Here is a 22,282-nt window from a genome sequence, read left to right as displayed (position 1 = left end):
CTTGGCTAGCTCATGCCCGAAATAACAACACACAAACTGTATTCATTTAAGAACTGCTTGGCCCATGAACTCTAGCCCTTACAGGCTAATTCTCACACCTGGACTAGCCCATTTCTAATGATGTGTGTAAGCACCCCAAGGTGCGCTTACCGGGAAGATTCTAGCCTAAGTCCATCGTGGGTTGCAGCTGCCTGGGAGAGCAGAGCATGGCGGCTGTCCGGTCCCTCTGGAAGCAGAGCAAAGTCTGACCTCACTTCCTCTTCTGCCCAGCATCCTATTCTGTTTTTTCCACCCACCTATTTTCTAAGCTATGAGGCCAAGCAGTTGGTTTATTATAATTAACCAATTACCTTCCCCCACCACCGAAGATCATAAACATTCCTTTTTCCTTTATAGATTTTCTTTTCACATTTAATCAAGCTAGAATTGATAACTGTGGATGGGGGAAAGGGAGTTTATGCTCTTCCCCCCCACACACACACATGAGTATGACTTCCTTACCTTTTTCCTCAGGAGATATGAGTGAGTGTCCATTTACTGCAGATAGAGCTCTGGTAACAAGTCAAAGAAATTAGTCCACGCACATCGAGTTTAGTTAGGGTTACTTATAGGATTGCGGGTGAGGGGTCAGCTACAGGAGCATGGCTCCATTGTAGGGAAGAAGAGTCCCCCCCCCCTTTCTCCAGCAACCATTAAATCGATTATATTCCACTGCAGAGTGATGGGGCCTCCTTATGGGCAGCTTCATAAACTCTTTCGGCTCTGCCTCACGGGCCCCATCAGTCCTTGCAAGCCTTGTGAATCCTCTCTCTCCCTCATGACAGGATGTGAGGGGGCCCAGTCCTGTGATGGTAATCAAAGCAGCAACAGCTGCATCATCACACCGACAGGGCTGCACTCACAGTGTGCAGCTGACATCACACTATTCATCGAGAAGACCAGCTTCTTGTTGCCCTACAGCGTCACATTGCTCTTGAATAAGTCCTCCCACTCACCCCATGTGTCTGTCTGCATCCGGACACTGCTTCTGGGAACTCTGTCCACCCAACCCAACATCACACTGTGTTAGCATGGCTCTGCTGTAGGCCTTGATGCATGGTGTTTTACACAGTTCATTTCCTCAAGACTGCATTGCTCTCTCTTCGCCCCTGCTTTCCTCCATACACTTCAGAACAGAGGCCAATTTCCACAGGAAGGATGGAATTCTGACTGTGATTGCCTTGCGGTCCCAGATGCTTTGGGTGGAGGTGGGGGAAGAGTATCTTATTAAATTTCTTTCACCAAAGTTTTGTCATTAAAATTTCTGATGGTCTCATAAACAGTTTTTTTTTTTTAAAAAAAAAAAAACTTTCCTTTTCCTTTGAGCATATCAATTAATTTCCCTAGTGGCCTTAAACCTTTTTTAAAAAATGATAAAAATAGCTTTAAAATCATAATTTGTAGATTCTTTTTTCCTATACACACAGCAGATCAGCTATAAAGGATATTTTGTTTCTTTTTAATTCTGATGACAGTTTATTCATTTTTATTTTATTGACTGACATGCCTCAGACTTCCAGGTGACAGTGAACATATCAGTTTCATTTCTGACCATGGGGGAGGGGAGTGAAACCTTCAATCATTTCTTGGGATTGTTAATTTTTAGGATTTTTGTAGATGGTCTTTAAGAGATATAGAAACTGTTTGGCTCCTAGTTCACCACGCAACATTTATCCCGAGGTTTGAGTCTTTTCTTCTTCTTCTTCTTCTTCTTCTTCTTCTTCTTCTTCTTCTTCTTCTTCTTCTTCTTCTTCTTCTTCTTCGCAAGATCTTATGAGTCAGACGATGGTGATGCACACCTTTAATCTCAGCACTCGGGAGGCAGAGGCAGGTGGATCTTTGTGAGTTCAAGGCCAACCTGGTCTACAAAGTCAGTTCCAGGACAGCCAGGGCTATATAGAAAAACCCTGTTTCAAAAAATAAATCAAAAGACAAAACTCACAGACACACAGACACATGCACACACAGAGAAATATGTGACTTTTCTACTGTATTCTGTCTCCGACATGAATGAAGCTTGGTCCCAAAGGTGCTGGGGTGTTAAGTGTGGGTGGAGTCGATTCTCAAAGGCTGTACTTAAGGTTTTTGTGCCATGTGAGACACTGGCTAGCCATTCTACTTTCATTTAATGTTCATGTTAGGTCGAGCATCACAGAATGTAGTATTCTATTGTTTCTTTCAGTTCTCATAATATCCATGTCATTTGTTTCTCAGATATTTAGAGTAATTTAGTAGTGAAGCCCTGAGGTTTACAAATATCTTTGTGTGTAATTCTGGTCTCTGGATTGTTTCGCAGAGACGGAGACAGTCAGACTTTTTATTCCTTTTATGGTAAACGAGTAAGTTGAGCTTCTCTTCAGTTTTATTTGTGTCCCTGGGAGGGCGGTTACCCACGGAAGGTAGAAGACATTGACCTCCCTTGAGCTAGAGTTACAGGTGGTTGTGAACTGCCCGGGATGGGGGCCGAGAGCAGAACTTGGATCCTAAGGAGGAGCACTCTGACTCCTAACTGCTGAGCCGTCTCTTCAGCCCGTATCTCTCCCTTTCTAGTTAAAATCTTTACCCACTTAACTCCATGTCCTCTTTCTCTCTCTCTCTCTCTCTCTCTTTAGAAAACAAACAGGCAAGTAACAAAAAGCAAACCAGATTTAAAACACATACACACACACACACAGGAAACACACATACAAAAGCAAAACCCATAAAATTACAAAATCAAAAACTACTATATGAGCAAAAGAGCAGTAAGATTATTAATCAATGAGAACACCATTGAGCTCATTTTGTGCTGTTCCACAGCTGGTCACGGTGCCTGCCCTCAAGTGTGGCTAATATATCCAGTGAGACTCCATTGGAGAAGCTGATTTCCTTGTAAGCAATTGTCACTTGAAGACAGCTTCCTGATTAGGGTTGGGAGCCCATGTCCCCCTCTCAGCGCTGGGACCCCTTCTGGTTGCAACCTGTGCATGCTGCCCCTGTCGCTGTGGGTTCATAGATCCATCTCTCCTGCTGCATCTGCCTTGGCTCTGTACTCTTGCTGTCTTTGCCAGAGATGCGTCCATTGCATTTCACATTTGTTTGTTTATATACAAGGTCTCACTGCAGCCAGGGCTAGCCTGGAACTTGTTATTTAGCCAGTCTAGCCTCAGAGCTCACGATCCCCTGCCTCTGCGACCCTAGTGCCAGGACTACAGGTGTGTACTTCCATGCTCAGCTTTCCCTTTCTTTCTTTGTTTCTTTGGTTTGGCTGTGCTGTTTTCTCCTTCTGAGCACTTGTTTTCCATTTCATTCCTTTCCAACCACTCATTCCTTTCCTATTCATTTTTTCTTGTTTTTATGACTCTCTTCTCTCTGCCTTGGGTTTTGTTTGCTATTCTTCTGAATTATTCAGATAAAATCTAGCTTTTCTGCCTTTCTTCTTTCGTATATGTGAGGTGAACGGAAGTGAAATTGTATTGCGTTCACGTCTTCGGTGTGTCATATTTTTATTCCTAATGATTGAGATTTCCGTTTGATTTCTTCTTTGACACAGGGATTACTTAGGGGCTTGAACTTGTCGTTTTCTGTTATTATGATAAAATACTTGAGATGATTATTTTAAAAACAAGGAAAGGTTTGTTTGGCTCAAAATTTCCACTTTAGTCTGTGGGCATTTGGTCCTGTAACATTATCTTGTTCTTCTAGTGATCGCCATTGCTTCCAAGGGTCTAATATAACCTGATACTTTTCCCATTGCTGAGGTGACGTGGGACCTTATGTTGTATAAGTATGCCTCCTTTGGCATAATGAATTTTAATGCCACAAATCTTTAAAGCCCAGCCACTGCTCCAGGCTTATGAAGAGGATACTGCATTTGTCCACACAATTGCTCTGACTCATTCACTCCTTATTTCTTTGCAAACGACAGATAAAATGTGGGTGGCGAGAGCTGAGCAGGTGCTCTAATTCCCTACAGGATAAAGATGGGGTGCAGCAGGAGGCATAGTGAAACAGATCCAGGAGGTGCGAGCCTGCTGTCTGTGGGGGTCATGCAGAGGTGCCCAAGTCTTGGCTGTCTCCTCGCTTAAAATCAGGATTGTATGTCTGCTTGCCTGGCCTGTCTTGCAGGTGTTCTCAGTACTAAAGGAAACAAGCAGGGAGAGATTCTGCAAACCCAGCATGGGCTATATTTAGGCAGTAAGGTTTGTTTGTTTTGTTTTGTTTTTGTTTTGTTTTGTTTTTTGGCTTACCGAACCCTTTTTTGTTTAAACCAAGCCATTGTTTAAAAACCTTATTTCACATAAAGTATTTATTTCTATCTTTCCCTTCGGGGAAAGAAAAGAACCTGAAGATCCAGCAGCTGCAGACTCAGTTTTCCCCCAGTTGTGGTCTCTGGTGGGAGCCCTCCCTTCCCCGCATCATGATCTTGGTTTGGGGAAGGCACGGAGTCAACACGCATAGATCTCAGCATGTCTGCATCTGCATTCATGCCGCCAAGCTTGCTCTGCCTTCTCATTATCTGAGCTGTGGCCCTGGTAACATACTGTATCCACGTTAGTTGTTATTACTCGTTTAAAGCCAGGTACACACAGGGACAGGGCTTTCTAGTGTTCCAGGTTGCTAAGCGCTGAGACAGGTGACTGAGGGAGGTTGTAGAAACACTTTCCCTGGGTGCCTAAAAATAAAACAGACTCATCCTCAGTCTCTCCAGGATGCAGAGAAGGGAGGGAAAGCTGACGGCATCACATCGCTTCTAGGTTTTAAGTCTGTCTGGAGTGGGGAAGAGCTGTTTTAGTGTCTGTCCATCTGAGGGAGATAGAAATCCAATCACAGGTAGGCTACATATTATAACATAATCCTGCATTTGGAAAACAAAAAGTCTTTATAAATCCAGACTACAGAAAACAAGAGGACTTTTTATTAAAACAGGCATGGATTAGTCAAACTTATTGAACTGGCCACTTCAAATCTGTGAATATCACTGTATGTAAACTATATCTCAATGTGTTGAGAGAAGGTCTTGCTATGTAACCCAGGCTGACCTCAGACTTGTGAGTCTTCTGTCTCCCAAGTGCTAAGATTACAGAAGTACATCACTATGCCAGCTATATCTGAATTTTTTTCTATATCTGAAAAATTTTATACCAAAGTATAAATAAAAATTAAGAAGGAGGCAGGGGATCAATGCTGAGGCTAGGCTGCGCCGGTCACTAGGTAGACCGCTGGATATAGACTGCTTACAGTACTGGGTCTCAAAAGGTCTTCTAAGGGAGTTCTAATCATTGCACTCATCTTTCAGGCGCTGAAACTGAAATTCAGGTGGTACAGTAGATAGCAGTTTCCACAGTTGGGAGAGCCACACCTTACATACGGTCCAGATGGAGAGATTCACCCAGGGACTCTCTCCGTCTGCTCTGTGAGCTAACCGCTTGAATGGTTAGGAAAACTGAGAAAATTTACTGCTGTAAGCGTGAGGAGGGAAGGATGAAACAGGCATAACTTACTATGCTATCCGCTGGGACGTCTAGCGAAGCAGGCACTCGTTAAGCCAGGATTAGAAGCGTTCATTCACAAACCCCAGAAGCCCAAGGAGTCATGCCACTGTAGATACAGCAGGATAATCCGACTGTCCGCGGGGAGGAGGGTCTTGTGCATCGTCTTCCCAAGGGACGCTATGGTTCCTCTGGCCTTTGTAGTAAATAGTTCTGGTCTGTCATAGGATATTTCCGTCCTCACAAAACCCTCTCCGATCCACCCAACCGGGTCTGTGGATCCTCAGAGCAGTTGTAAGACTCCTTATGAGTGTTGAAACCTCTCTCACAGGGAAAATGGGCGTGTGCATATGTGTGTGAAATAATATTACAATCTCAAGAAGTTGAGAATTGCCCTGAAGATGGCTGAACTACCCCGGCATATATGAACAGGCAGTGGTTCACTAGACAGGGGTAGCTGGGTCGTTGGAGGCGGGGAAACCTAGCCTGTTTTTTCATCTTCAGTCCTCATGGCTCAAGGCCTGGATTTTTAAAAACACAAGCAAACACGGCGTACAGGACAGGAGCAGTCCTGCCTGGTTAACATCGTCACCAGTTAAGAAGTCCGGAAGATGGACACATGTGCATCAGAAGATAAAATCCGGAGTCTCTGCGCCGGTTTGTGCCACCAGTTAAGAAGTCCGGAAGACCGATACATAGGCATCAGAAGATAAAATCCGGAGTCTCTGCGCTGGTTTGTGCCACCTCTTCTTTCTCTTCAGAGAACCAAGCTTTCAACATTCCCAGGGGTGGCTTGAAAGCTAAAGCCTGCAGGAGCCATGTCTTCCGGCCCCTCATCTCTACACGAGAGGATTCAGGAGTCTCCTGGGGCAAGATGAGAGGGAAGAGGAATCTGAACAGCCCTCCTCTTTTCCTGATCATCATTTGTACCTCAGTTTCAGCATCGCTCCCTCAAGAACAGACCAAGTCTTTTTAGGTGTTCTTATAGCACTTCATTTTCTTCTTTTGCTTGGGACCTTCCATCATTGCATTTAATATTAATTTTCATATTATTCATACATCTATCTGTCTGTCTACCTACCTAAAAAAAAAAAAAACCCATAAACATCATGAGAGTAGGAACCATTCTTTCATTTTCTCTGCATCTTTATTGTCCGGCACAGGGTTGGTGTTTAATTAGATGTTTGTTTGAATGAGTGAATGGATGAGTCCTGGCCGCAGGAAGCGTTGGAGTTGTGACTGGAAAGCTACTATTCTCTCACAGAGAGTAAGAAGCCTATTTCCTAGGCTACCCGACCTCACCTCGCCAGGAATTGTGTCTTGTAATTCTGTCTTTTCAGCACAATTCTCTTCACAGCTACCTAATTTAGGGGAATGTTTTGAAACTTTAGGTAGTTACTACTCTTCATTGTGTGCTAGTTCAGAACAGGCAAGGAACGAGTAGGCGCAGCGGTTAAACCTGGGTTGCCTATTGACTAGCTCTGCACATTTTTTTTTTTTTTTGGACAGTGTTGAAGATGGATGCTTAAAAAGAAATCCCACGCTAGCTCAGAATTCAGTACAATGAAAGGTTATTTATTTAGGGGTAGACTTACAGATCACAGTCCTCTGCATGAATAGGGAAACGGCAACCGAATCCAGCAGCCGGAAGAGAGGGCAAACGTGCTTTACGTAAGCATTTATAGTATAAGAGGCCACACCCAAGTGGGCTGGTAACTTAAAGGTTACTACTGGCTGAAGGAATTCCTACAGCACAGTGTTTCATTATATAGTCCAGGCTGGCCTCAAATGTGAGATCTTCTTCTTTTAGCTTCCTGAGTGCTGGGATTCTAGAAGTCTGCCACCATGCCTGGATGGCCCTGTGATTTTGGAAAAATGGTATAATCCTTCTGATTTCAATTATTTCATTCTATAAAATGAAGGTCAATTAAATCGTCTTCACAGCATTAAATAAAATAAGCTGTGTGAAATGTATATCAGAAACCCTGCCCAAAGCAGTTGCTTAATCAGTAAACATTTTTATTATTATCTAAATCAAATTCTTATAAAAGAGGAGGAGAATTAACCATCCTTGGGAACAGTTGGTGGTCTCAGTGCCTGAGGAAGGAAGCAGTGTGGTAGACTGGGGCATTAAATTCCAAGATTAAGTTCTGGTGATTTAAGTGAGAATGGCCCCATAAGCTCATATGTTTACGTGCTTGGTCTACAGTTGAACTATTTGAGAATGATTAGGAGGTGTAGCCTTTTAGATGAGGTATGTTACTGGGAGTAGGCTTTGAAGTTTCTTTCCCAGTTAGCTCTTTTTCTCTGTCTCCAGCTATCAGAGGAGATGCAAACTCTCAGCTACTGCTCCTGCACCATGCTTCACTGCCTGCTGCTATGCTTCCTGCCATGATGACCACGGGCTCTACCATCCCGGAACCAGGATTAGTTGCTTTCACTTATGAATTGCCTTGGTCATGGTGTTTTGTCATCTGAGAAGTAACTCAGAGACAAGTGGAAGACTCCTAAGCCAATCCTGTTTCTCCCATCACCTCCTATAAGCAGAAAGTCTAGTTTGTTCCACCATGTTTGCAGCATAAATCCTGGTACCCTGAAGTCACATGGAGACTTTCTGTGTTTCTCAAGAGGTCAACAGAAGGCCGATAGCCTTATTACTCAGAATAGTACTATTCCTCAAGTCTTTGATTCTCTAGAGAGCACAGATAATTTGAAGATAGGCAAAGTCTGAGAATGAAGTAAAGAAGCTAGAATTATGCCTCCTTATTTCAGCTATGGCCTGTATAGTCTTTCATCCTCTTGCCCTAGAAAGAATATGCAACGCATCTCAACAATCTCACTTCCCTGCCCAACCAGCACCCCACTTGCTCTAGGTACAACTCCAAGCCCTTGGAGAACAGAAACACCACCCTATCTGCTATGTTTTATATTCTAGAAACATTTCAACAACAAATTCATTTTTAAAAAACCAATTCCATAACCCCACTTCCCTAATACAGACAACTTTTATTTTTATGTGACCCTCTTCTACCATCTCGGCTTGCAAAAGCCCCAAAAAATCCTTTTTTAATGAATTGTTGTTGTTGTTGTTGTTATGACGCTAAAGTTTGGAGAAGAAAATCTCCCAAACTCCAGATGCTTCCCATTAGTTAGTGGTATGAAGTTCCTTCCATGACCAACAAGACAATGAGAAATAGTCTTGTGGTGCCTCTGTGTTTCAATTCCTGCCTCTCCTCACCCATGACAGCTGATCCTGCTCCTGTCTGAGGACCTGTGAATGTGCCCCCCTCTGCCAGGAGCAGGAAACTTCCCCCTCCAACAGTCACCAACTTATTCCTGTCTCTGCTCGAATTTTCTCCTTAGAGAGGCTTTCTTCGATTACCTTCTACCACCTTCCATTGATATCTGTCTGAATTTAATTATCTTCATAGGACCTATGACCCTCCACCCCAGTCCCTAGAGCATTAGTTGGTTCAAGGGAGGAGCTTGTCTGCCTGCTGAGTGATGTGTCTGCCTCTGTTTCAGCTGAGGTGGTGGGGAACTGGCTGCCTCCAGTTAGGAGAGGGGATTTAGTGACCAGGGAAGTTGGACTTGATGTTTCAGAGTCCAGACTCTCTGCTCTACTTCCCTGATAACACATGATAAATCAACAAAAATATCCCAATTTTCCCAGAAGTCTCTATAAAATTAATTTCAAAGAATGGGGCTAGGGAGATCATTGTATTAGTAAAATGTTTGTCATGCATGCCCAGGATCCTGAGCTCAGATCCCCAACACTCATGTTAAAAGCGATGTGTGGCGGTGCATATCCATAATCCCCGGGCTAACAAGGCAGAGGTGGGGGGGTCCCTGGAACTTGCTGGATATCCTGCCTTGCCAAATTGGTGAGCTCCAGGTACAATGAGAGACTGTCTCAAAATAAATGAATAAATAGAATAGAAGGACTGAGAAGATGGCTGAGCGATTAAGGGTGCCTACTGCTCTTGCAGAGGTCTCAGACTTGGTTCCCAGAATTCATATCAAGTGGCTCACAGTTGCCTTCATGTGCAGGGAAGCTGACGTCCTCTTGTCTCTGACGGCATGTGATACACGTGACACATAAAGTCACCCGAGCCTGCACACATAAATAAAGTGAGCAAATAAATCGTAAAAAGATGAGATAGAAAGTAACAAAAGGAGATACCAGATGTCAGTCTCTGCCCTCTACATGCACATGTATGTATGTGCTTATGTCCCCATGCACAAACACATACGTCATATGCAGAAACACACACACGTGCGCACATACACACACATTCAAAAATAACATTGTCAAACAAATAATTCATTATAAGATAGTTTTCCAGCTAATATATCACTGTATCACCAGAGGGCAAGTCTTCTATAAGAAGGTTAATTGAGCTGGGCAGTGGTGGTGCAAACATTAAATCCCAGCACTTGGGAGGCAGAGGCAGGCAGATCTTTGTGAGTTCCAGGGCAGCCTGGTCTACAGAGCTAGTTGCAGGACAGGGTCCAAAGTGACACAGAGAAACCCTGTCTCAGAAAAAAAAACAAACAAACTAAAACAACAACAACAAACATTAATGGGAGGATATGGTTTAGTATGTGATATTGTTTGAATATGGTTTGTCCATTGAAATTCACGCTGGAGTTTGATCTTCACTGTGAAGCTTAAGCTGATGTTTAGAGAGGGAGTCTTGGGAGATGAGTTCGGTTTGGATAAGGCAAGTTGGATAGAACTTCTGAGATTGAATCCCAGTGGTTTTATAAGAAGCGGGGGTGGGGGGGGCTGCCTGCTGCCTCAAGATGCCCTGTGCCACCTTGGGACTTTGCCAGAAAGAAGACCATTAACAAATATGGCTCCTCTGACTTTTACCTCCAAAACTCTGAACAGAAAGAAACCTCTTTTCTTTACAAAGTAGCATTCCTCAGCTATTTCACCATAGTAAGGAAAGCTCTGAGGGAGACAGAGAGGCACCCACAGCAGGCTTGTTCTGATAGACTCCGGAGGCTTCCTAGCTGCCCTGCCTTCCTCCTCTCTTCCCCTCCCTTCCACCCAGGCAACCCATCTCTGGTCCTCTGCTTAGATTCCTCTGATATGGCCAGCTTCTTAAACACACCCATTCTCTACCTTTAGGATAGAATTCTGAAAGCAGGTGGCCAGATCACCTGCTCCCAGCTCACACTGGGCTTCATTTAAATACTTTTTTTTTTTGTTAGGCCTTGGAGTTTCTGGAGTGGGGCAAGGAGTGAAGAGCAACAGAGCCAGGAGAGAACCTCTGCCTCCAGTGTCTCTTCTTCCCTCACTCTCTGTTCTGACCCAACTCCCGCCCCAGGAGAGTAGTCACCTGTCCTTCAACAGTGTTTCCTTTTCCGGTCTCAAACACTATTCCTAGAAATCCCACTGGTACTCTAGTTGTCTGAGAACTCCCTTGTTCCCCCCACCCCTCCACCCCCACCCCCGCCAAGATTTTATGATCTTTGACTTCTTTCTTTCTTTCTTTCTTTCTTTCTTTCTTTCTTTCTTTCTTTCTTTCTCTCTCTCTCTCTCTTGCTGGAGGATGGGTGGAAGGTAGGGCTTCCGTCATTATAAGGAACTGAGCAGGCTGGCACCCGCCACAGGAAGCACAATTAAGAATGTTCACAGCAGGAAGGCTGCTCTCCGGGAAGCACTGAGAGCTGTCAGGACAAGTGACCTTTCTAATCACTCCTGACATTTCAAAGTCTTGAAGGCGGAAGAGCTGCCCTTATTCTGGAGGTGAGATGTTACTCTGTGTCACCCCAGGCACCTGCGGTCTGAGGCTGCGGTGACTTGACCTCCAGCTGCTCAATGAATCAGAGCATGCAAAGGGTTTTGTTTCCCCGGGGAAAGAGAATACACTGAGCCAGAGAAGGAGGTGGATGGCAACCGCGTCTAAACCTGGGACAGAGAGGTGCTGGGGAAGAATATCACCTCCCCTGAGTAACAGTCTGCTCCCAAGGGCTCAGGTGGCAGGGCTGATCAAACAACGTCCCTGGGGGAGGAAACCAAAGAGGATTACCTCCCAGCCCCTTCCCACCCCCAAAGTACTGGCTGCTGCGACTCACATTTGACCCATCTCCATATAAAAACAGCTTTGATTTAAACACACACACACACACACACACACACACAAGATAATACATATATTATTCTAGAAAAGGCCACAGAACATATATAAAAGATAAGAAAAGTAAAATTACACTTAATCGTATCCATCAGAGAACTGCTGTTAATATTTCAAGGACAGCTGTTGAGAGCGTTGACTTAAGACTGCAATCCCCAAAGTGGGGAGGCTGAGGTAGGTCTTGGGTTCAAAATCAGCCTGGACTTGTGAGTAACATTTTGTCACAAACAAAAAGAAGGAAAAGAATGTTTTGAGGACATCACATACACAATATTTTTTGAAGATTTTTTTTATGTTCATTAATGTTTTGCCTGCAGGTATGTAAGAGTCCTACATATATGCCTGGTGCCCACAGAGGTCAGAAGAGGGTGTTAGATCCCCTGGAACTGGAGTTACAGATGGTTGTGATCTGCTATGTGTGCAGTAAACCAAGTCTGGGTCTCTGCAAGAGCTGCCAGTGCTCTTAAGAACTGAGCCATCTCTCCATTCCCCGATACACAAAATTTTAAAACGTAATTGAATGTTATCATAAATGCTATTTTGAAAGGCACAGTTTTTAAACTTAGCATCCTGAGCATACTTCCATGTCAGCTAAACGCAAGCTGAACAAAGTCATTCTCAATTTTTTCCCTGTGATCCATTCTGGGAAAAGGTTTTCTGGGTTTTGTTGCTGTTGTTGCTAAGTCCCCACAGGGCTGCACTATTCCTAGAGAAATTGCAAAGTCAGGTTAATATATACAGCGAAGCTAGTTAGTCCCTAGGCCATCTCCCTGCTCCAAACAATCCAGTTAATATATTGTCTTCAGATACAGCTGGCATCAGCTGTCCAATGGTTAACAGATAATGCACTCGGTCCTAGCCAAAAGGCCTAGAAGTGCTGACTCTGATTTTCAGCTGTGGTAGAATATTCTAGAGTGAATGTTCTCATAGTTAAATATTCCTATGGAACTGAGTACACTTTCTTATGCTATATTTCTAGAAGTGGACTTGCTGAGTTGAAGAATATGAATACTTACAAACGTTTTTCTGTCAGCCCTCTAGATAGTCAATGCCACCAAAAAGGGAGGGTCTCCTAGAGGTTGAGATTTATCTTTTCTTTAAATCTTTGACATTTTCAGGAGTAAAAGTGATATACCTCAATTGTCTGTGGGTCTTTTCTCCCTCCCTCCCTCCCTCCCTCCCTCCCTCCTTCCCCTGTCCTTACATTCTTTCTTTGTATTTTCTGTGTATGGGCTGCTTTGTCTACATGTTTGTCTGTGCACCACACAGGAGCCTGGTGCTCATGGAGGCCAGAAGAGGGCATCAGATCTCCAGGAACTGAAGGTATAGATGGTTATTAGCTGCCATGTGGGTGCTGAGATTTGAATCTGGGTCCTCTATGAGAGCAGCAAGTGCTCTTAACCACTGGTTCAACTCTCCAGCCTTTGAATGGGGGTATTCCTACGTGTCAAAATTTAAAAGATTTTTCTGTGTTTCTTGGCCATTTGAGTTGTTTGTTTTGTGAATTCCTCTGACTTTCATTCCCCTTTTGGTAATGCCAAAAACTTTCCGAAATTTAGTTTAAAGTAGTTTCTGTATAGTAATGAGAACTATTTATTATCATTAAATTACATTTTCCCCCAATTTACCATTGTCTTCATTTTCATGGAGGTTCTGCCATGAAGACATTAAAACCTTCTGATGCTGTCTGAATAGCATAGAGTTTTAGCTTTAACAAAAGATCATATTTGTGAAAGCCTTCTTTATCCTATGACCCTTTGTTTCTTTAGTTAGCCTTTGCTTCCCCAGCTAGACTGTAAACTCTGTTGAGGGCAGAAGGAAATATTTACTGCATTTTCTTCTTGTGTTTTGTCATTCTCTTGATTCCCGGACCCTTCTGGCCACTCTTTTCCTGTCTTCCTCTTTGTCTCATGATTAGAAGTATCTCTGCAGAGAACTCTTTCTGGTTACCCTCTTGGAAAGCTTCTGTCAAGCCAGTTCTTCTTTCTCCCCTCAATCTCATTTCTTCTATGACCTTTATTTTAAGAAGAAGCATAGTACAGCTCGTCTATTCAATATTTGCTTCCCCAACTAGACTATAAACTTCACGGAGGGCAGAAGTCATAGCTATTTTGCATTCTCGGCGCCTAAACTAACATCTGGCATATGGCATAAACACAAAAGGGATTTGTTAAAGGTCATTGAATGTTAAGTCCATCTAAAATTTATTTTGGTATAAGGTATGCACTAAAGATTTGGTTTAAATTTTTCCAGATGGCGTCTTGTGATTACAGGGCACAGCAACAAAGCAGTTGAGCTCTCCGCTAATCCTCATTTCATTTAACACCAAGACATGAAATCCGGGATGCGAGAGGGGGATGGAGTTAGTGGCTCTCCTTCCAATTATACACTTAAAACTTAATAAATGAAGAGGCCAAAGAGCTGGCTCAGTGGGTAGAGGTGCTTGCTCCAAGCCTGGTGACCTGAGTTCCATCCTCAGAACACACTGGGACTCCTTAACATGTTCTGTAACCTCTGCTTGCATCCTGTGCTTCCTGCTCACACACACACACACACACACACACACACACACACACACACACACACTGAATAAGGAAAGCTGGACTGCTGCTTAACACTTCACCGTTGATCCTTCTAAAACCATCTAGGGTGGTTTTGTTAGTAGCAGTTTTTCTGTTTTGATTCATCTGTGGCTGAGGCAGAGAGCAGCATATCCCTGCTAAGCAGCAGCCATCAGGCAAAGCACGCTGATGCTTCTTCTATGCTGATCCGAGGTCAACACCTACACACCCGAGTTTTTTGAGATGGTGTTTCAAGTAGTTCAACCTAACATCAAACTCACCTTGTAGCCCAGGATGGTCTTTTTGTTTGTTTGTTTTTCTAGACAGGGTTTTTCTGTGTAATAGTCCTGGCTGTTTTGGAACTCACTTTGTAGATCAGGCTGGCCTCGAACTCACAGAGATCCGCCTTCCTCTGCCTCCCAAGCGCTTGAGTTAAAGGTGTGTACCTCCACTGCCTGGCCAGGATGGTCTTAAACTCCTGGTCCTTCCTCCTCCTTCTCCAGATGTCCACTTCCTTATTCTTTATAATTGTATAGTGCACATTGGAGGAGAGCGGTAGCCTTAGAGTAGACGTTGATAAATGTTGATTGCCCAATTCCAGAAATCAAATCCCTAAAAACTAACTGAAAACATGAACACTAGATGGGGATGATGACAGAAACAACTTTATTTCAGTGAAGATTTTGCACTTGTAAAACTTTGGTTAAATACCACCTTTGGGATTCTAGACTTTGCTTTTTTCTTATTGTGGGAAACATAAAGTCTTCTGCAGACACTAGTATTTTTAAGATGACAGAGGGTCAAAAGGTGCTTCCTTTGGTTTAAATAGCAGCCAAACATTCTTCACATGGGTCCCTAGGATGTCTATTGTCAATATGGAGTCTTGATTGTTTTTTATCAACATGATAAAAAAACACTATTATTAAACTAAAATTTTAATACAAAATTTTAACCCAACTTATTAAATCCAACAACATCCAATTTTGTAAATAATGAAAAGATATAACTTAACTCATCAAGCAGATACTGTGGGCCCCTAATACATCCATTATAAATAAAAAGTTAAAATGATGCTGAAGGGAATGTTGCAACAAGTGTTCCGAAGTCTGGGTGGGAGAATAAATAATTATATCTCTAGACAAGGATTTCCCAGGAATCTTTCAAATACCCCAGGGATTCAATCTTCTGCAAATCTCAGCTGAAAACGCTTACTGTGTGGTTCTTTGGTAACGTGTTAAAATGAGAGAAACCCAACTGTTGACGATAAGGATGTGATCTTAAAGTTTAGGATTTTTGCCACAGTGGCAAGAATTGTCTGTCGCAATGCTTCCGTGGGTTATTTAACTATAAAGAATATTCTCCCAAATCTAAAAAGGATCCAGAGTTTGACTCCAGTTTTTATTTTTCAATATCTCGTAAGAAAAAAAAAAAGATTATAAAGGAAATATTCAAGTATTAACCCTGCTTATCTCTAGGTGATAGGGTTATAGGTAAAAAGTCACAGGTACAACTTTCACTAATCCGAAATCAAAGATTAGGAACTTTCCTTGTGTGGTCTATCATTGTCAGCCAATATACAATGCAAGCCTTTCAATCCAACTAATCAGACTCATTGGTGCCTTGGGTGGTCAGGAACAGCCATGATGTTTCTAGAGAACTAAAGACACATAACAACTGTTTCTATGGTTTAGGGAGGGGGGGGTGTCAGCCATCGGAAAGTTCTCAGCGCCCTGGGCTTTGGACCCTGAACTTTATTTCACTCTGCAGGTAAAATGGAGTCTGAAGTCAAAATGGCAGTACTCGGGCTAAGGTGCTTTTGCTTGCTCCCTTCATTTCCCTTTTGTCTTGTGACTAATGAGATGAATCTTGGTCTAGGGGCTCAAACAGGGGGTTGCACTGTGCCCTTAGAAACACAAGCTTGACAGTGCCTAGGCGATCCCGACCAAAGCATGTAATGGCATTGACAACACAGGGGACAAAGAGCAGGACATGGAACGGGAGGATTAGGGGACCTATCAGACTTGTGAGGAGAGCTGTCAGTCAGGGGGATCAGTTGGAAAGTGATTCATGCCAGCTAGAACTTTGCTCTTTCCTCCTCCCTAGTGAGGAGGTCTCCTTAAGTTTTGTTAGGGTTTCTCTATAACACCTGAATAGACGGCATAAAAGCAACATATTCCTCCCAGGGCCATGCATACATCGCCCCCCTTAAAGAAAAGTAGGTCCAGTCCATGGTGGTTTCTCAGGACAATTACAGCCAGTGTGTCAACTTGGTTTTTCAGGAAAGAGAAGAATGGAGGTGGGAAATATCTCTGTCAGTTTGCTCACCCTGGAGTTCCCAGGGATGAAGGCTGCTTTACCAAGTGGCTGCTCCTATCAGAAGGTGACAAGCACAGGAGGCACTCTCCTGGTGCATAGTAACCCCGTGGTCCCCATATACATTCTCCTTGCTTCCCTCCATAGTATATGATGACTTGCGGCACAATATGAACCGACACACCAAGCTCAGGCTTGTCATTTTCAGTGAAATGTCCTAGGGAGAGGCAGGGTGTCAAGCCAAAGGTTACAGGCAAGCCAAGATGATGTAGGGGCCGTCAAGAGGGTGTTTTGGTTTAGGGTAGCCCATTCTTAAACTGTAGGCTAAGAGTAGTTTGGGGCCACCCAGGAATGGGTTACAACCAACAAACAGGAAAAAGGGACACAGATCATTCTTTTATCAGTCTTATCTTTAGAGGGTTCTACTGGTCCTGTTGAACTGTTGCCTACCTTCTTCCAGCATCTGTGACGAACCTTCTGTCAGAAACCGGTTCCGGGTGGGTATGACAGCAATGGGAGAAGTCAGGATTACAATGTGAGGGACCCAGAGTCTTCTTTTGATGATGTTTCACCCAGATCCCGTCTTCCAGTTGGTGGTCATGTGGTTTAACAGGTGGCAGATCACATGGGTGGGATGTGAAGCCATGGAAATACCCTGTTATGAGTTCTTCATGACACATGCATTGACTGGAGTAAGACAAAATTCGATACCTCAGAAATTAAATATGACCTAAGTTTGGGGATATTGAAGGGGGCCTCTCAAACGTTATTTCATGGGGGTTAGACCCTCCATCTAAGGGTCTGACCTGGAGGAGGGCAAGGGGAAGGTCCAGCCCTCACCAGTCTCTAGGTTAATTTAGCTAAGGTTTCTTTTGTTTCTCCCTGCCCTACATTTGCTGGGCTATCCTAGAATGCGTGACATATAAGCAACAGGTTCCCTCGAAGGGAATTTGTCTTTGACCTAGCACTTTCAGCCTGTTAAGGGGAGATGGAGGAGTGATACTTTCTTCTGTAACTGCTTCCAGCTGAAATTGGGGTGTCGGCTGTCAGGGCCCAGGGAGGTCAAAAGGCTAGTTAATGGCACGGCACTGGGCATTTATCAGAAGCATCCGATTAGCCGATCCAGGTGAAGGACAGGAAGCAGCCATGTGGGCTGGACTGGCTCACATTAGCTTTCAACAGTCCAGAGCTCCGCAGTAGGGAGTCTGCTCCCTGGGTGGTCAGATCTGCTGAGGCAAACAGACTAAGGCCAGAAGTTAAAATTTAGAAGCTTAAAAGAAAACCGCATATGTTTTTTAAGAACTTTTGCTTACCCGGAGTCCGTTTAACCTGTGACAGGTGGATTCGAGCCTTATGACCTTTTAGACTCCCTGAAGCTTACATGAATTTTGAGTTCACCAAAGGCGATAAAAGTTCCAGGTGTACTAGGATTTCCATTGTACTGAGATCCACACTGTAGAATTAAACAGTCAACAGGTGTCTATAAAACAGCCGGAACAGCTTTACACCTTGGAGACACAGCAAAGACACTTGGAGACCAACTGCTCTGTTGGACTTTCCATGTTTCTTTGGTTGCTATGGGAACATACAGAGAAACATAACCAGAAAGAAACCTATGATGCACGCTTCATAGAACAGGGTAGCTAGACCAAGCCAACTCTATGATTCTCTGCGATGTCTTTTTTCTTTCTATTTCTTCTGCCTTATACTTATTAGCATTTGACATTTCATATGTGGACTAATTAGGTTATTATTATCTTTTCTCCCAACATCATTAGAAAGTGTACTATACCAGAGACCAGAATAGTTATTATTAAGAACAATCTTTGCAAGGCATATTCCTCTAGTGAAAAGTTACATCTGAAACCTGCTTATTCTTTAAATAAGAAGCTTGGAAGCAAGGCAAACCTGTTTGTTTTCCTAACAATAGACCTAGTCGCTTTGACAAATGAACTGATGAGTGAATAACAAGGTGGCTATAGTTTTGAGGGAAGGCATTGTTATTGCCCAGCTGGGAAAGCTACAGCTAGCTTAGCTCTCAGTGTCAGAGATCTGATATTGGCCTGAGCCAAACAACCCTGGCCTGTTTTCAGTTATTTGTTTTAGGCTTTAGATTGAAAACATATAAGAGGCTAGATAAAAAAATTTTCCTATACTTGATTATATTAGTACTTAGCATGACTCATATAAGTGTAGTCTGAACGTCTCAAGGCTTAATCATCTTTAAAAATGATAATTTTCGAACTGAAGCTTTCAGCACCAATCTAAGAAGTCTTATACTCTACAAAGAGACTGGGTGCTTTCCTGATTCTTACATAGTGTACCATTATAGAATATAATAGTTTTTTTTGTATGAGTCAGTTTACCAGAATATCTACAGTTTAACAATGCTAGCAAAAACAAGGTTAGACATAGTATCTTTAAACCAGTTTTTTATAAGATTAAATAAATCTTAAGTAAGGAGAGACATTTTCTTTTTTTTTTAAATTAGTACCATGTGAAATACTACATTATTTTGCATTTCACAAAAGGGGGTGTGTTTTCATATTTACTTATTTATTTTTATTGATCTCTACATTTTTCTCTGCTCCCCTTCCTGATTCTCCCCTCCCCTTCAACCCTCACCCAAAGTCCCCATGTTCCCAATTTACTCAAGAGATCTTGTCTTTTTCGACTTCCCATGTAGATTAGATGTATGTAAGTCTCTCTTAGGGTCCTCATTGTTGTCTAGGTTCTCTGGGATTGTGATTTATGGGCTGGTTTTCTTTGCTTTATGTTTAAAAACCACTTATGAGTGAGTACATGTGATACTTGTCTTTCTGTGTCTGGGTTACCTCATTCAATATGATGTTTTTTTGACTCCATCCATTTTCCTGCAAAATTTTTTGCTGTATACTGTGTAGTACTCCATTGTGGAAAGTACCACATTTCCTCATCCATTCTTCTGTCAAGGGGCATTTAGGTTGTTTCCAGGTTCTGGCTATGACAAACAAAGCTGCAATGAACATAGTTGAGCACATGTTTTTGTGGCATGATTGAGCATCGTTTGGATATATACCCAAAACTGGCATTACTGGGTCTTGAGGAAAGTTGTTTCCTAATTTTCTGAGAAATTGCCACACTGACATCCAAAGGGGCTGTACCAGCTTGCATTCCCACCAGCAATGCAAGAGTGTTCCTTCTACCCCACAACCAGGAGAGACGTTTTCTAAGCCAGTGGTTTTCTTTTTTTTTTTTTTTTGAGGGGGGGGTGGATTGCTATGCAAATATCTGAAATGTAGCCACCCTGGGCTACTCCTGTAAAAAGGTCTTTTCACCAAAGGTTGAGAAACTGTTCCAAGTTCTTTATCAGAGTTTTTAAGGTCACTTACTGCATCTTACTACACCATAAGATAAAAATCCCCTTGTTTCTGCTGCTTAGCAACTGTGGCCCTAACTTTAGTTGGCCAGTGACTACACAGGGTTTTGGAATTCCAGCGTAGTATTGAGCCTTTCTCAGGGTGAGCCTTTAAATACAAAAACCATGTTTTGGGTTGGCATATTCCAGTTAACAAAATTAGTCAGTCAGAAGCAGAACTAAAGGGGTTAAAAAGCAAGGTAGACACTGATGGTTTAGGTCTTTGTTTTACGATTATCTATGGGACCTTCTGACTATTAACCTTATGTTAACATTTTAAGCTATTTCTTTCTGTTACAGATATTACAGATTTTTAACCATACCCAGTAATGTGTAAGCCAATAATTTCCTAGCTGTTTTGCTCTTGTTCTTTCTATTTACCAGTTTTTGTTTTTTGCTTTTTTGGTTTTTTCCCCCCAGACATAGAGACTTTAAAAGCAAGTCTGGGTCTGAAAAGGGGTGGGCTATACCCCGGTTCTGGGTCTGAAAAGGGGTGGGCTATACCCCGGTTCCAGAGTCAACCCTTTAATAAAGCAGAACAGCATAAGACAATTTTAATATCGTTCCTGCTCAATTGACATTTGAGTCCCCTTTTCAACAGTGCCAATGGCCAGAACTCCCAGGAGCAAATTCTGAGTCCAGGTGACAGGCCTCATGCAGCAGTAACTGCTGAGCTGTACCTAAGACACAGAACACAGTAACCTCATACATTCAAGACCAGACAGAACCAGACATGCAGTGGCCACATTCACTCCTTCAAAACAGATAGACAAGGCCTTCCTGACTTTCTCCAGCTGCAATTTCGAAGGGGAGGGGCAAAGAATTCAGTTCCCACAGTGTTGCAGTGGGAGCCACTCCTGACTTTGCCACGGGAGACTGAGTGGTTAAGCTGCCCACTAATCCCAAATCACTCCTCCAGTCTCGACTTCAAGGAGCTAATGTGTAGTCCTCCAAGAACAGCACTTTTTTTTTTTTTTTTTAAGTTTCTGAAGCATTGTAGTATGAGATCTAGGGACATAAGAAGGTAGTTCTCCCCATAATTTTAAAATATAAAATAAGACAGAGACCAACACAGAAATGCAACATCATAAAACAAAGTTGACAGTCATAAAGAGAAACTGGTTGCAGACAACGGAGATAAAAACGGACAAATAAGACAGACAAGACAACAATAACACAAACGGACAAGATGAACAAAACATTAGCCAATAAGGACACCATCCTGGTCTCATGGCCTGGGACCCAGATCCAAGCTGGGGAACCCTTGAGATTCTGTCCCGTGTGGGACAGATCCCCTATCTCTCACAACTGAGAGTTGGGGTTCGGGTTCAAGCTGGGAACCCCTGGAATAAAAGAGGCGTGCCTTCCCTTCCCGGATTCAAGGAGTGCTGCCGCATCTGGCCTTCTTACTGGGTCCAAACCCTGGAGCCAAACCCTTGCCTCGCCCTGGAGGACTCTGACTCAGCCTATGGGATCGCTAGATCCCGTTCCTCAGTGGGGCATCTCGGTGGAACTTCAAAATGTTACACCTAGTGTGCTATGGCCCACAAGGAAGGAGAGACAACCCTTAAGGGTTCCAAAGATTGTATTAAATCACCACAAAAGCTGGTTACTGATTGATCAGGGCTTCAGGATAAGGACCCAGGGCTTTTTTTCCTCCTGACAGCCTCGAGCAGGGGCAGAAGTAGGATTTATAAGCACAAAAACCGTAACCATGTGTTGCCAACATATAGTTTCAATTTTCACCAATCAGAAATCAAAGATTAGGGGTTTTAGTTATGTGTATCATCATTGTCAACCTCAGTCCAACCAATCAGATTCATTTGTTCCTTCTGTGGATAGGAACAGTCATAATGTTTCTAGAGAACTAAAGATGCCTGACAACCATTTCTATGGGAAGGGGTTGATCATTCATTGGAGAGTTCTCAGTTTTATTCCACCCTACAGGTAAAATGGAGTCTGAAGTCAAAATGGCTGTGCTCAGGCCAAGGTGCTTTTGCCTGCTCCTCTTACTACGTCTGACTAAATTATACTTTTCTTGTTAATATTTTCCACATTCTCTAAATCAGTATGACTTTTTTATTTTAAAAGAAGAAACAAAGAGCTACAGGCAACCGAAGAATACCAAGAGAAGAAAATTAGTTAATAAGCCACTTAATGGATTATACAGTTCCAAGTGGTCATCCCTGCAATCATATACATACAAGAAACACTAAATGGACACAGCACATTTTGTTTATATATTTATACATTTAAACATGTATGTAGCAATAAAGAAAAATAAGCTATGAATTTGAGAGGGAGTGGAGGGGGGATGGTAGGGGTAGGAGGGAGGAAAGGGGAGGTGGGAATTGA

The 22,282-nt window shown here is 43.0% G+C and overlaps 1 protein-coding gene and 1 non-coding gene across 2 annotated transcripts in view; one reads left to right on the top strand and one right to left on the bottom strand.

The window, feature by feature from the left end:
• The window catches only part of Marchf4 (membrane associated ring-CH-type finger 4), a 129,179-nt gene that overhangs the window by 46,556 nt on the left and 60,341 nt on the right, over window positions 1-22,282 (top strand). The window lies entirely within an intron of this gene.
• Window positions 12,347-12,535, bottom strand: LOC126489502 (U2 spliceosomal RNA). The gene has a single exon (XR_007588945.1). It is a non-coding gene; the product is annotated as a U2 spliceosomal RNA (small nuclear RNA).

Source organism: Alexandromys fortis, unplaced genomic scaffold (assembly GCF_014885135.2).
Source record: "Alexandromys fortis isolate MF-2015 unplaced genomic scaffold, M_Fortis_MF-2015_v1.1 scaffold_220, whole genome shotgun sequence".
Lineage (NCBI taxonomy): Eukaryota > Metazoa > Chordata > Mammalia > Rodentia > Cricetidae > Alexandromys > Alexandromys fortis.
Note: the sequence above shows the minus strand (reverse complement) of the source record. Positions and strands in the feature narration are given on the sequence as shown.